The following is a 15,023-nucleotide window of genomic DNA, read 5'->3' as shown; positions in this document are numbered from 1 at the left end:
AATGTAATTGATCTATAGAATTTTTCTTTCCCTGTGTCACTGTAGCAAGAGCTACCGTTTGCCTACTAAAATGCTGAGAATTGTTGACTGCTCTTTTTTTTTAACTGGAGATGAATCAGTAGAACTCTGCAATCTGAAAATTTCCCTCACAAGTAACACCTGTGGACCAGAAAGTGTCTGCCTTCGACTGTAGTGTCAAATGCTGAGGCCGAAAATTTTGACTCTTCCCAAAAATCCTGAAGATACGGTATTATGTATTTGCCTCTTACTTAAGTCTTACCTAAGGCTGTGCTTCTTCAACTTTTCTCACTTCAAGGGACCAGTGTGATAGGCTTTCTTAAAGCACGTCTAACAGATAAGGACTGTGAAGGGGAAATCATCCAGTGAAATATATTCCTTTTTAATATCCTACCTTCCCCTGTAATTAAAGGCAATTCTAAAATGCAACAGTTTAATACAAGATAAATGCTGTCTCTCCACTCAGTTGTTAAGCATAAAAAAACCCTGCAACCATCTGTCACTTACAATTATTAGACATGTCAACGTGCTTTGTGCTGCAGTTCTTTGAAGTACTGTAGGTTGCATATGTCAATTTATATTGTGTCATCCATTACAAACTCAGTACATATATTTTGTACATCACTGTGTCAAGCAAAGACTGTTTACTTTAATGGGCATCCCAACAACAGTTAAAAACACAGCTGTGCTCTCAAATGATCAGTGCTTAACTGAAGCAAGAGACTAAACTCCAGAAATTTTCTTACAGATTACATTCTGGTAGATTGGTGTTGTTTGACTGGGTGGTTGGTTTTGATACTTAGGGTACCCACTTGGTAATTTTGGTTATCATTGGATGTGAGTGGAAGAGCAGAAACTTGTGCATTATTACACCTACACAAATATCTGTCAAAATCCACTTCCAAAAAACATTCCAACATTTACAGAATGATCAGTAGAGTAGGAAAAAAAATACTGGCACATGCTACTCACTTAGGAAATTATTTCTACTGAGCTCTGGCTATGGTATTTGTTCTCCCTGCCTCTCAGACTGCTCCTGCTGTGGTTGTCCCTTGTATCCTTCCAGATACATCAATTTAGAAAGCCTTGGAATGGGATTCTGCTTTTCCCACTTATTTATGTTTCGTTCAGTGCGGTGAATTCTTGCTCAGTGATTGGTCCTAGATATTCTGCAGTAGTAAACCACTGTTTCCTCCCCCTAAAGCCTAGTTCTTGAAGAAATAACCAAAGAAAATATTTGAGAATATTTTTCTCAAGAATAAGATTGAGAACCCGTAGACTTTAGTAGCTCAAAATGCAGAAAGCAGGCAGGCTCCAGCCTTTTGGTTTATGGATGAGAGGAATCTTTTAGGAGCCCAAGGATCCTAAGTTTTGAACAGCTGGGATAGGCGTTTATTGCCAAATATTATCAAGTTCTGACATAGTTTTTTTAGAACATTACAGCAAGGCCATACTTTGAAACATCTTGTCAAAATATATTGCCTTCAATACTGAAAAGTGTTTGACTTTATATTCAATTTTATACTTGTAATAGTATTACTTCTGTGAAATTAAATGAGTACAGTAGTGCTTACAGAATCCAGTCTATTATTAAAGACACAGTGGTCATAATAGATTCGGTATTTTGCTATATTATACAATAGGTATGTAGATACTAAAAAGCCACTATTTGATTAGTTTTATTCTAAAACCATTTCTAAGGTATGTTTTATAAATTTGTTTGTCTATTTCTGTCAGACCTTTTCTTGTTCTTCAGCATTCTTACATGAATAGCTACATGAAAGTCCTTCTGGACAAATAGAGCAAAACCAACAAATCTACACATTTTTTGTTACTTCACAAGTGTTTTCACTGCGTGTAGAATTATCTTTCTTCAAAATAATTTAAGCCTCACTCTCTATTTATAAGAGGTTTTTTCCTATTGAAAAACAGATTTTATGGAGTTGTTATTTCTCAAGCGCACATAGGTTATATCCCAAGCATATATGCATGTATGTCTGCTTTTTAGCCAAAGCTGTTTTTTTCTCGAAAGCTGAAACACAATTTCAGTAGCTAATAACTATTTCTCCATTTAATCTCTTATTCCACTAGTTGAAAATGCAAGCATTTGTCCCCTTCAAGCAGTACTTACCTTTGGTTTAGTATGGGGGTTTTTTATTGTTATTACTATGAGTTGAATATCATGATTTTAAAGCAGGTACATTAAGGTCATGAAGAATTAATTTGGTGATTTAATTAAAGTCAGGTATAACTATGTGAAAATGTAATTTTTATGAATTTTGATCATTCAGGAAAGTCACAAGATTAGTACAACACATCAAAAATAATCATAATAAAATTTCGGTACAGTTCTGATAGAAGAGGAAGTATTACTTGTTTCATCATAGACATTCTAGTTAGCTGTTAACATGATCATGACTCATTTCTGCAACACACAATCAAATACACAGTCTACTCTAGAAATCCCCTGAACACTATGAGACATTGATTGGGAAGGTTAAGTTACTGCTTTGTATCTTCAAATGCAAAGATCCTTTTGAATTAGACGTGTCTTCTATATATATTCCTCTTTCTGGTAAAATAAATAATTTTTACTAGCTAGTGTGTTAGGAATGGCTTGTCCTTGCCATTAGCCAGTAAAATATTAAGAGATCTGTGTGCTCCTTACAGGCCTAGGCATCTCCTTTTTTTTCACCTGGAAAATTTGTCCTAGCAGTATTTGAAATTTTTATGCAGTTATCCAGTATTTCAGTCTGCTGGCTGTTTGAAAACGTGTACTGACCCTGTACAGATCAACTCCACAGCGCATGCCTGAGAATGGAAATTCTCTAGCAAAGTATTGAACTGACTGGGATTTTCTCTATATACATTAAGTCTGTCTGGACAGCCAGTGTTACAGATCTGTCCCATGGCATTTACTGAATCCATACAGCTGTGTCACACCGCACTTGTTTATGGCACTGAGGCGGGGCCCAGAGAAGACAGCCGCTAAATTGGGGTAGCCCTTTTCACGCTGCAGACAGTGAACTTCTGGATTTGCTTGCCACAGGAGGTGGTAGAGGCAGAGAGTGTCAACAGGTTCAAAATGGGGTTAGACAAATTTGTGGACAATACATTCACAGAAAGATACTGAAGAAGAAACGCAGAGGCGTGCCTTCTACCACCCCTACTGCAATGACCCAATGGGTTGCAGAAGGCAGCTAAGCTTATATGGTTCCATAAACAGCATCTTACACTGCTGCTTCTGCTTGGGGTAGAATCCTGAGCTAGGCTGTTGGCCGGACCCAGTAGTGCATCCCTCGGAAGGTGGGAGAGTGAGATAAGAAAATGCTCCTCTGTATCCTGTGAAGAAAAGAACAGGGGCTTGTGAGATTTTACCCTACTGCTTTGCCTTCAGGGCAGCACAGGGCAGAAGATATCATAAGGAAAGAACCTAGTCATTAAGGGGTAATGTTTTTAATCCTGCATTTGGAAAGATCAAACAATTGAGAGGACTGAAGCTGCTGTTGTGAAGTGTCTGTGGAGCTTTAGAGACTGCAAAACCCTCAGTGCCTAGAAGATTGATGAGCTGCTGTTACCCTGTAACTGAGAGGTCCTCTAGCAAGTAGAGAGAAATTGTCTGAGAATGGGTATCTTTTTCTCATTGGCTTTATTTTTCAGGATTAAATGCATTGGGCACTGCATAGGAATAGTATGGAATGAACGTAGCCCACAAAGTCATCCCACTGCAAAGAGGACATAAGAGAATTTGGGCCTCAGAAGAGCATATGAAGCACTCAGCTGGACTATATCTGACGTCACAGGTGGAGCGATATGTTATTTTCATTTTGAAAATTGCTGTAATATGGGTCTCAAAGCACTTATGAACACATCAGCAAAGAATGCTGGGATGGGATAAGAGACTATGCGTGTCACAGCCATATGCTATCTAATGGCAAGCAGAAAGGCTTTTAGGCAGACACTCCTTTTCTGCAAGAGAGGATTAGCAATATTTCTACCAGGTGCTTGCCTAATCTGTTTTTACAGGTCTTTCCTAATGTAGGCTTCATAATCTCCCAGTCCATTCCCCTGTATCACTGCTGCTAATGCTTGAAATGGTTTTTTCCTCCTCTCTCAGTATTTGACTCAAATGTTCCTTATTCTTTTGAAGACTTTTTCTTACCACCAGCGGGTCTAAATTTATTACACTTCTGCTACTGGCCTGTTATAATGCAAAGGTAAGGAGCATTACAATTTTAAAAAGATGTGACGAGAAAAGTTGTTCCAGCCTCTAGAGAGGCCATGTGCAGAAATCAATGGGAGTAAGAGGAAGTACTCACGAAATTTTGTTTAAGCTTGCTTGCCATGATGTATGAGACAATAGAATGTTTCCATGGGTGAGGAGGGAATAGAATAGAATAGAATAGAATAGAACAGAATAGAATAGAACAGAATAGAATAGAATAGAATTAGACTGTTTCAGTTGGAAGGGACCTACAACGATCATCTAGTCCAACTGCCTGACCGGTTCAGGGCTGACCAAACGTTAAAGCATGTTATTAAGGGCATTGTCCAAATGCCTCTTAAACACTGCCAGGCTTGGGGCATCCACCACCTCTCTAGGAAGCCTGTTCCAGGGCTTGGTCACCCTCTTGGTAAAGAAAAGTTTCCTAATGTCAAATCTGAACCTCCCCTGGTGCAGCTTTGAGCCCTTCCCACGTGTCCAACCACTGAGTCCCAGGGAGAAAAGCTCATCTTTTCCTCCTCCGCATCCCCTCCTCAGGAAGGTGCAGAGAGCCATGGGTCACCCCTCAGACTCCTTTTCTCCAAACTGGACAAGCCCAGAGACCTCAGCCGCTCCTCAGAGGAAGTGATGTTCTTGAAAGGTTTGTTAACGTTTTAAAAACTTACGGAAAACTAGAAGGTCCAGAATATTTCAGAATTCAAAATGTACGAGGTTTGTGTTATATCTAAACAGCAACATGACGTGGAAATAAGAGAAAATTAGTTACATACATAGATTTGTTAGTTTTCCATAAGAACACAGACAAAAGGGTCCCACTGTACTAAGACTAAATTAGAAGCATGGATCTGTAGATTTTTTAATGGTCCCTTTAAACACTCACTAATTTTTGTTAATGAATATGGAAATTTGCCTGATTGATCACTAATTACAAATGAACTACACTATTAGATTAGTGATGGTATTTCTTGGACAAAGGAAATTGAATTCTCAAGGTTAGTTTTCTTGCAGTAAGCCAAATATTCCCTGGCACTCTGCAGCACCATTTGCATTTCAATTAGATTGTGGCTCTGTGCCACTGGTTACCATACCTTGTCTTCAGTGTAGTCATCCATTGACTGAAAAATGAAAGAGCACTCATTTTTTATTCTAAAAGTTGGTTTCCTATGTGTAATTTTTCGGTAGTTAAAGTACAAAATCAGATGCTATAGTTCTATCTCTAATTTTAAAGGGATAAATCCAACACATTTGAAAGCTTAGTACCACACATAATTTGCAACGCGCATATATTATTAATAGCCCTTAAGAAAGCTAGTGATGATACAGGCAAATTCATTGGAATTTCCACTCATCTAATATGAGATGAAGCTGACTCAAATTTCCAGAAGCAGCAAACTTTCCAACTTTGTACTTCAGTGGTGTCTTCAACCCTAATGTGTTAGGGTTCACTGCTTCTTTATTAGCAGGAGACACTGCTTTTTTTAGTTAATATATAAATAAACAAACCTGTTACATAATTATTTGTTCCAGTAGTATCTGGAATTTTTTTCTTTTTTCATTTTTTTGCTGCATTCATTTCTGTAACCACTTTTTATACTAAAAGTCAGTACAGAATAACATACTTAGTTCTGATGAGAGATAGATACAATAAATAGAGGTTACCTCTATTTTAATTTTTTTACATGATATCCTGAATTGGCTGTGCCACATAAAGTCAGGTCTTCTTTTGGCAACTTCTGGGTATTTAGAAGTCCTTTTTGTTGACAACATACTTCAAAGACATGTAAATAAAAATTGGTAAAGTGGGTGGACACACCATTTGTCTGCAGTCTCTGTCCTTGTTGTCTTTTCTCTTGCAGAACTAAGATGTCTAAAGACTGAATGATTTAATGTCCCCTCCAGTTCTGAACTGAATAGTATGGCAGTGGGCTAAATCAAGATCATTGATCTAGTACAGAAATATGGAGACCTTTGACAAAAACAATAGAAGCTAACAGAATTACCACTCTCCAAAATTTCTCTTTTTGTTAAGCTGAATGAATATGGAATTTTATATTATGTACCTTTAGAATGACACTGTAGACTGGGAGTGGGGGTTGGCACCTGTCACCTAAAACAATAGGTAGGAAATAAATGCATTCAAATTACCATTGTACAGATTAGGCAATGTCAAAGACAATGCCGTCACTCTATTGTTCGTATTAAGAGCACATGAAAGACAAATCCAGTGAGACATTGTGTATAGAGTTCTCAAAAGTGACTGTGAAGAGCAGGAGAGAATTTAGTGTCAGCATGTTTTAGTGCTGATATCAAATACTCTCCATCTCAGGCTCTACCTACTGAATGTTCAGTGAGTCCTGTTGTTACATGCTAGTGCTTGCTTTTCTTTTCCTGCATTTTATTTTCCCGATTGTTACTGTATTGTATTAAGTTCCTTTTTTCATTCATTTGAAGTGATAGGCTGCTTTCAGCACTGCTTTAACCACAGACAGACCAACTCTGGTTACGCTCTCGTTAGATCTCAAACTAAGCAGATCCGCGTGAATCATCTTTTTAATGAGAAACCTTCCAACTAAACTTCTTGGTGCAGCAGTGTGGGTAAGTTGTGACTGAGTAGGCAGAACTGTGGGGTACAAGTCAGAATTTAAGTTTTCTCACCTTAATTGCTCTGTGCTGGTAAAGGTGTTGACTTTCATATGTGAAGAAAAATCATTTCCACTTAGAATAATTTAAAAATGAACAAACAAACCTGAGGCTTTTTTGTGTGCATGTGCAAATGCAGCATATTTATCACAGTTTGCAGTAGCTTGTTTACTGGTTTGTTTTATGTTCCCTTCCTAATGTCATCGGAGTGCTCCTGGGGAAAAAACTAAAACAGCAAACATCAAACTGACAATAGGCAGGATAAGTATTCCCAGACCTTGCATCATCTGAAACAACCACAATAAATAATTAAGTGCAGCCATAGCATCAAGCAAATGTTTGACCAAGAACTGATGTCTCACACTGCATTTTAAATGCCAGCAAAGTCAGGTTCTGGTGAACAACTGCATGGAGCAAATTTAACAGGAATTTAAAGGAATCTGAAAATGTCCCATTTCTGTACCAAGTGGCAATCTGAGTTAGTAGCACTGAAACACGGGTGTGCTCAAGGGAGATCGGGTGACTGTCGCCATCCGCATGGAGATTCTGTAAGAATCCTGTAAGATTCTGGGACCGTGAGGCTGCAACAGAACTGTGTTAAAAGCCGCAGCTTCTTTTCAGACCTCTTTTTAAGGAAACCACAATGTCAAGCCCATATAAAAAGAAACTACAAGTGTCTCTGAGCAGTCACTCTTCCTCTCCCTCTGTCTCCACATACAGGCATGCTCCTAAGTCATTTCATGGTCTCATCTGTGTCCCAGGTCCTATGGAGTGGGCTTCATGAAGTCTTGCAGAAAGAGGGAATGCTACGTACTATGATTCCCTGTTTCCAGCTGCTCTGGAGACTAACGGGGAGTTTCAGGCAGTTGGTGATGCTTCAGGCCCCATCTTTTCTATGATGTTGTTCTTCCTTTTGCCAGTCCAAACAGTTGATGGTAATGGATGCTGGAGGCAGTCTACCTCACTGATAGTGCTACTAGTAGATCCCCAAGTTATAGTTTTTCAGAATCAATAAACATTAGAAATTCTTTGTTTAGTCTCTGGAGAAGCATTACTGGTATGAATTGTAAGAATATTATGGTGTTTCAGTACATTAAAAGTATGTATAGTATTCTTCAGTATAGTCTTTGAGATGGGCACTTAAGTACTCAAGTGGGGGTAGACAGGCATCCAAGTACTCACTTTGAGAATGAAGAAGCTGAACCTCCCCCATTAAGGGCATGCAGAAGAAGCTTGCAGTACTCTTAAAATACATTTTAAAAATGACAGCTGCTTCTGGGATTTTAATTTGTTCAAGGAGATCGCTTCAATTATGAAGTGAATATTCTATTACAGTTTAAAGCTACACTAATGTCTTTAAATCTTTCTCAGTTTAAAGCTGTTGTCACAAGGGGATTTAAAACAAGGCTTTCTACTTTGATCGGCTTGACTCAGATACTATAGTGTCTGCTGTGGAGATACATAAAGGCCTAGTTAGGTTGCATGGATATATGAGCAAAGTCTTGGCTCCCGTAAATCAGCACAGCTTTATTGAAGTCAATAGAACTATATGGAACGTCCTATGAACTGGAATCTCCTACTGTTCCAGTTTGCAGTATGAATTTATCTTTCGGAACGTCTCCATTGTGTGCTTCCAGCTGTATCTTTAAAAAAAAAAGTCCATAGGATACCATTGATACATCAGCTTTGATCCTTGTGAAGTGAGTGTGTATTTTAACAAAGAATAGATAAATGAAAAAAGATGAAGAGCAAACATTATTTTAATGCCTTTATAATATACAAAGAAGGAAGTGTTTTTTTCTTCTCAGAAATTTGCAGCAGACATTAGCAGACTACAGGAAACCCCAAGGAATTTGTAACAAAACTTGGAATGCTGCAGTGAATCTGTTCTGCTGCAGGTGAATGCTGTTCTTTCAGGGTATTTTCTGTTCCTGTATTAGTTATGTCAGAAAAGTCCTGGAATCTGTCTTGGGCAATGTATTGTAATATTACCTGAGAACAGACAGTTCTGTTCTCTTGATAGGATATTTAAGGAACAACTTTGTGATATGCCTTGGAGTTTTACTGGTTTAGATGTTTAGCCTTCAAGGATTCCCTGGCAGCCAAACAGCAGTTGAAATAGTTTTGTGACTAAGCTTGGGTACACAGGATTCTTGGCAAAATTACAAATTTAGGATCCATTAGTGGATATCTCAAATAAGGTTACCTTTGTCAATCGGTGTATTGCACTGTAGGAGCAGTTTATTAGATTAAACTTAAGTAGTACAGAGATCTAGTGCTGTATTATTCCATATTGGAGTGTTTCCATCTTTAGCGATGTGTGTTTGTACTAAACTCAAGAATTATGGGTAGTTAATTGCTATCACGTGAGAGTCTTTATATCTAGTTATCAATAATAATAAGGCGGCGGCACTCTGGATAGTACTTCTCCTGCTGGTGTGGATTTGGCCCGGCCGTAGTGATACACTGGAAATGGTATTGTCTAAAGGACTTTTGCAAGCTTTACTTTATTGTACTTAAAAAAATTATTGGTGTCTGTAAGTAACGCATGCATTATGGTTAGTGACAGTTACAAGTAAAAATACATATTTTGGGGAGAAGTGGTTATCTTCCCCAAATACTTTTACGGAATCAATGAATTATTTCTGTATTTGCTTGTGTGACTGTCTCTCCAGGAGGTCAGAATCTACCTGGATGTAGAAGGTCTACTTTTTGATATGGAGTTACTCCTTTTTTTTTTTTTTTTACCAACAAAATAATCAGAATTTTAATAGCAAATTATCCAAATGATGATTGGGTTCACATAGCTCTTTACTTCATAAAATATGGAGAAATCATTTTTATACATAATTTGCTCTTTATGATGCTTATTGAGCAGTTGTTTATATATCTGAATAAGAAAGAAATGGATCTACAATATTCAAGAATCATTTCTGTATGATACTTAGGATGTGAAATATCAAATCGTTCTTGACTCTCATCTTCTCTTGCTAGTCTTAGGACATCTATTCTTGAGCTAGTAATTAAACATTAAATGCCACATTTCAAAGGTCGTGAACGTGTACAGTGATAGCAATACTGTATTAATAGACTTCTAGAGATAGGCATTTTAAGTTTAAAAGCAGGCATAGGAAAACTTAATCAAAGAATCAGCCAATTCAGACTCTTACACATTAGTAAAACCTGAGATTTTCATATGCTTCTGCGTTTTCTGCTTCTAAGATGGTGTGCCAAGAGTCACATTGTAGAAAGATATTCCTATCCTATAAAAAGGATGAAACTGATAATTTACCAAAAAAACCCCCACAACACTTCATGAAAACTTCAACTGAATTTTGCAAATACACATGCTTGAATAGTTCGAGATTTAAGCACATCCTTTTTCAGAAAGGAATATGTACATTGCTGTCTCAGTATGGATGAAACAGAATTACATAGTTGGGAAACGCTTAAACTTCTAATGTTTTATATATTTTTACTGATTATTACATAAGCCATCAGAGAGATGACAGCCAAATGCTCCTTATTTGTTATTACTTTTCATAAGCTTCTCCTGTAAGTTGTTTTCTGTAAATACACTTTTTGTAAATATTACTACAGAGTGTCTTGTTAATTACAACCACTGCATGGGCGATGATGGCTGAGGAAATTAGTAAAATATATGCATAACTTGATGCATTTCTGTGATTTCCACAATTTGGAGCGTGTTCCTCAGGGCCTGACATGCTCAGCCAGTCTTCCTGAACTCAGTCCCAGCTAGTGGAGTATCCCTTAGTGTAACGGACTGGGCCCGGCAACATCCTGCCTGCCAGAAGAAAAGCCCTGGGAAACAACGTTAAGCCCAGACTTCCTCACGCTCTAGCAGCTCCCGGAAGCCACAGGCTTCTATTCAGAGTCACGTTCATCTCGAAAACAGCACACAGCCAAAGATGGTGCGTTCCCGTTCCTCTCCTTCCTCCCAAAATGCCCTCTGCCCCCAGCTGCAGCTGAAGTATCTGTTCCATTATCGGTCATAAATGTCATTGATGATAATCTGCCATTTCAGACCAAATCGGTGGCCGTCATGCCCAAGTCAGAACTAAACTTTGCTTTTTATTATCGCTGCTGGCAATGGCTGGGGTGCGCGGGGGGAGTTACTCACGTGAAGTCTTCTCTCCTGGCCGCCAATACCAGACTACAGGACTACTCCAGGCTTCATTAAGCCCCCAGTCTTTCATAGCATGTGGACCTCAGTGTTTCTTGTCTAACAGTTACTGTCGTTCAAATAGATGCTTTACTGATTTTTGAATCTTAACATGTTTGAGAAGATACTGGAATACTGCCATTTGGCGTTTTGGAATATTAGCCTATTCAGCACAGAGAAGGCTAATTTTTTTTGTTTATCACCTTCACCAACTTGTGTCTTATTGCCAGTTTGGGAGCCATCCATCATCTGTCTGACGTGGTTATTCAGCAAGTCAGGACTGATAAATCTGAATTATCTGGTCTCACTTGTCAGCGTGCATGTCATCCTTGAACAAATGCAAAATCAATTCCAAACCAAAGGGCATGCTCCTGCCAACTGTTAACTATTGACGGCAGAATAAGTTACATGTTTCCTAGTGATTAGCAAATGTTGGCAAACTTCTTGACTCACAGCTTAGTTTGGGAAATAGGATCATACATATACTTTGAGGAGACAGCGGGGTAAATCACATACTGGCTCTTGTGTTCTGAAACATAATTTCTCAGATAATTCAGTTTCTCTGCATCCTTCTCCACTTTTCCTGTGGTGAAAAAAAAAATGAAGTTATAAAAGCCTGCTTAAGGACTAATCAGAAAGTTCCTTTAAAGTACAAAATGGTCAGAGCAGGGAAAATAAACTAAAAATGATAATTCGGTGCGTCCCTGAGAACACGTCTGTAATGCGTGGCCGGGCGCAGGCCTGACTTAGCATCCTTCTCTCCACAGAGCCAGCCCGCCTCCCACGGGCTAAACAGGCAGGAGCCTCTTCTTGTGATGCAATTTAACACTTAGAAACCCCAAACCTCACACGTGCAGTTAACCGGGTGTTACTCACCATGCAAACTGAACGCTGCTATGCCAATCTCTTTATAGTTCAGAAAGCGTGGGAGAGGAGGGCTTCTGAACCAGAGCAGGTCCAGCTGCGTAGGTGGGCTTCACCACTGCATGTTTTCAGATGCACTTTTCTCAGGTATCTACATATCAAAATAAAGCCTCAAAAAAAATTAACTCCGTGTACACCTGCCCCAGTGATCCTGGCACCTCATTATTTAAAAATTTTAAAAAAGCTAAGATAAATATTGGAGCATTGTATGAAGAAATGAAGGTTCTGTGAAAGTCTTAATGTTGACTTATTTAATTAATTTGGGGAGATTTTTATTATAGAGAGACCATAAAATAAACATAAATTAAAAAATAACTTCTACTGAAGTTTTACAGGGAACTATTTTATACCTACTGTGTTTGGTTTTATATCTTTAATTTGCTGAATAAAAAAATAGATGGTTCTTTTTCTCTGTTTTGTGGAAAACCCCTAGAGTTAAAATTATGAATGTAAGTGTACATACATTTTCATGTAACTGATGCTTATTGCAATCTAGGGAGCAATATAAAAATCCATTAGGTGGAGATAGCAGCTATCTCCTATCGCTGTGTCCAGCATAACAAATAATGTAATATCGTACGGAGATTTTTATTTTTATTCTTGAGCTTCAGAGATTCCCAAACATTATAAGAAAGTATTACATTTAAAAATGTGAAAACACTACTAGATTCTCCTTCAGTCAACTGATCTTAAGATCAGTTTACCTTAATCAAATGAGAGATTTTGAGAACCAAAATATGAAAAGTTAGTAGAACTTCATATGTCCAGTTTTAATACTTAATTCAGTTTCTCACTGATTGACACACCATGAGGGATTACAAATATTCATTCAGCATCTAATTCATAACTCAAAAATACACATTTTTACAAAGTTTCTAAGATTTTCTGATGGCAACTATAAAACAGTGATTCTGATGTTGTCAGTGAATGGATCTTCAGTGGCTCTGTAGCAAGGTCTTGGGATTTTTACTTGTCTCCATGCCTATTCCACTTACATGTTTCTAACAGCAGACCCGCATCCAAACTGCAGCACTGTATTTGCTCTGGTCAAATCCGAACGGGAGAGAGTACAGGCAAAGCTAGTAAAGTATAAAGTCAATATGCTTACACAATCTCAGAAGAAAAAATTATGTCTAAACGTTGAACTGCTTAAGCGAGTGGATGTTCTGAAGTCAGTAGACATCCATGCTGTATCGCTCTCACCGGGCCAGCTGTTTGCAGCCATGTCCTTCCCCAGCATGAGCGCTTCACTCGAGTCACACTTTCTTAGCAATTCTCCACATTTGAGTGATTACTCAAACAGCTGACTGTAATTAAACCTGGACAGTTTTCAGAGGCACTTGCGCAAAAAGTTTATGCGTTAATTTTTTTCATAATATATAATTTAGAGGACAATATTTCCTATTCTGCATCTTAGTTTTCATGCTACATCAAATAACTACTACACAGATAGTTTAATCTTCTAAAGCACTAGAAATTCTTTGCTAACTTAAATGAATAGGTTAGTTTCTTGCCTTCTAATACAAAAATCTTTTCATAGATTATTTCGTTCTCGTTAATTCTTCTTTTTGGAATGCTTATTAACAATTGGTCTATCCTAACAATTTGTCTTCTCTTCTTTGAGGTTAGTACATGAAAACATCCTCCTATTATATGACAATACTCTTCTTTGTAGTGTTGTTTTCTTTTGTACCATTTATTGTTTCTTTAGGGCAACTATGAAAGAGAACTAATTAAGCTTTTTTCAAGAGATTCTGAAAAATTAACTATTTTATGTGAGGAGGAAAAAGCTAATCAAGCCTCGGGTACTAAAAATTTGGGGTTTGTTGTAAATTTGGCTATTCCTAAGTACTTTCGGTTTTGGTATCTTATGTGACGGTTGCTTCTGAAAAGTACTTCATTGTTCTTACTATAGATACTGTTTTGTACTCATGGTGGGCAGTCTGTCCTTGTCAACCTTGTCCTATCTCCAGTTCACCTCCCCTAGAAATTACCTGTCCTTTATGGTGCACTTTGGAGGAATAAATCAAGATAAGAAGAAATAATAAAGATGTAGAAAACATTATACGCTTAGTTCCATTAAGGATATTTTTTAAAATAAAAATTGTTCAGCATACATATTCTTGACATTGATCTTGATTTACTAATTCATTCATTATCTTTTATGCTGCTGATAATATATGGAAACTCTTTTTTGAACCTACAGCAATACATAATATTTCTTGAAAAAAGTTCCCAGATTGCAAGTCCAGGCTGGGGGCAATTGTTTAACCAAAGCATCGAGACTGTTTAACCAAAGCATCGAGACTGCATCTTCAGTGTTTCTTTTGCAAGGTTTAAAAGTAGAATGTAGTAACTGCAAAGACGAAGAACACTGGTTAAACTTGCCACTGGATGTCATTTTATTAAGTATCTCCTAAAGTCTTTTTTTTTCAAAGTGCATTTTCAGTTGGTCCTAACAGACTTCTCGGGCTTCTACAAATAGCCAAGAATCACTGTATATTGTTGTTACTCATTGATGGTGTCATCCCACCAGAATCACAGAAGTTCTCCGTCATATGATCCTCAGACATGGTATGATCCTCACAGCCAAGTTCTGAGGACAGGGCTTTACTAAACCTCCTTTTGCACCTATAAAACCATGGGCAAAATGAGTAGCATGTGGACACATAACTATATAATTACAGATGAGTGACTGAGGAGACCATTTTCCCCTCTGCTTTGGAGCTTTCAAACTCTGAGTTTCACACCTCATGTTAAGAGAATGAAGACTACCACGCTGTGGCCTTTTTAATTTTTTATTCTTTTCAGACTTCAGTTGTGGCTTAGTATTCAAAGATGGCATAGATATGTCCCTAGATGTGCTGTATACATTGTATTACTAAGACCTAGGTAATTTCGTGATTTCAGCATATACTGTAAAAACTAAAATCAATTCTAGAAAAAGATGAAATCAGCAGTTGGTGTAAAGTTACAAAACTGTAACAAAAGCTATTGCAGAACTCTTCAGCCTATTGTATTTGCAGCTCTTCA

The sequence above is a fragment of the Chroicocephalus ridibundus genome, chromosome 4, assembly GCF_963924245.1.
Source record: "Chroicocephalus ridibundus chromosome 4, bChrRid1.1, whole genome shotgun sequence".
NCBI classification, from domain to species: domain Eukaryota; kingdom Metazoa; phylum Chordata; class Aves; order Charadriiformes; family Laridae; genus Chroicocephalus; species Chroicocephalus ridibundus.
Note: the sequence above shows the minus strand (reverse complement) of the source record.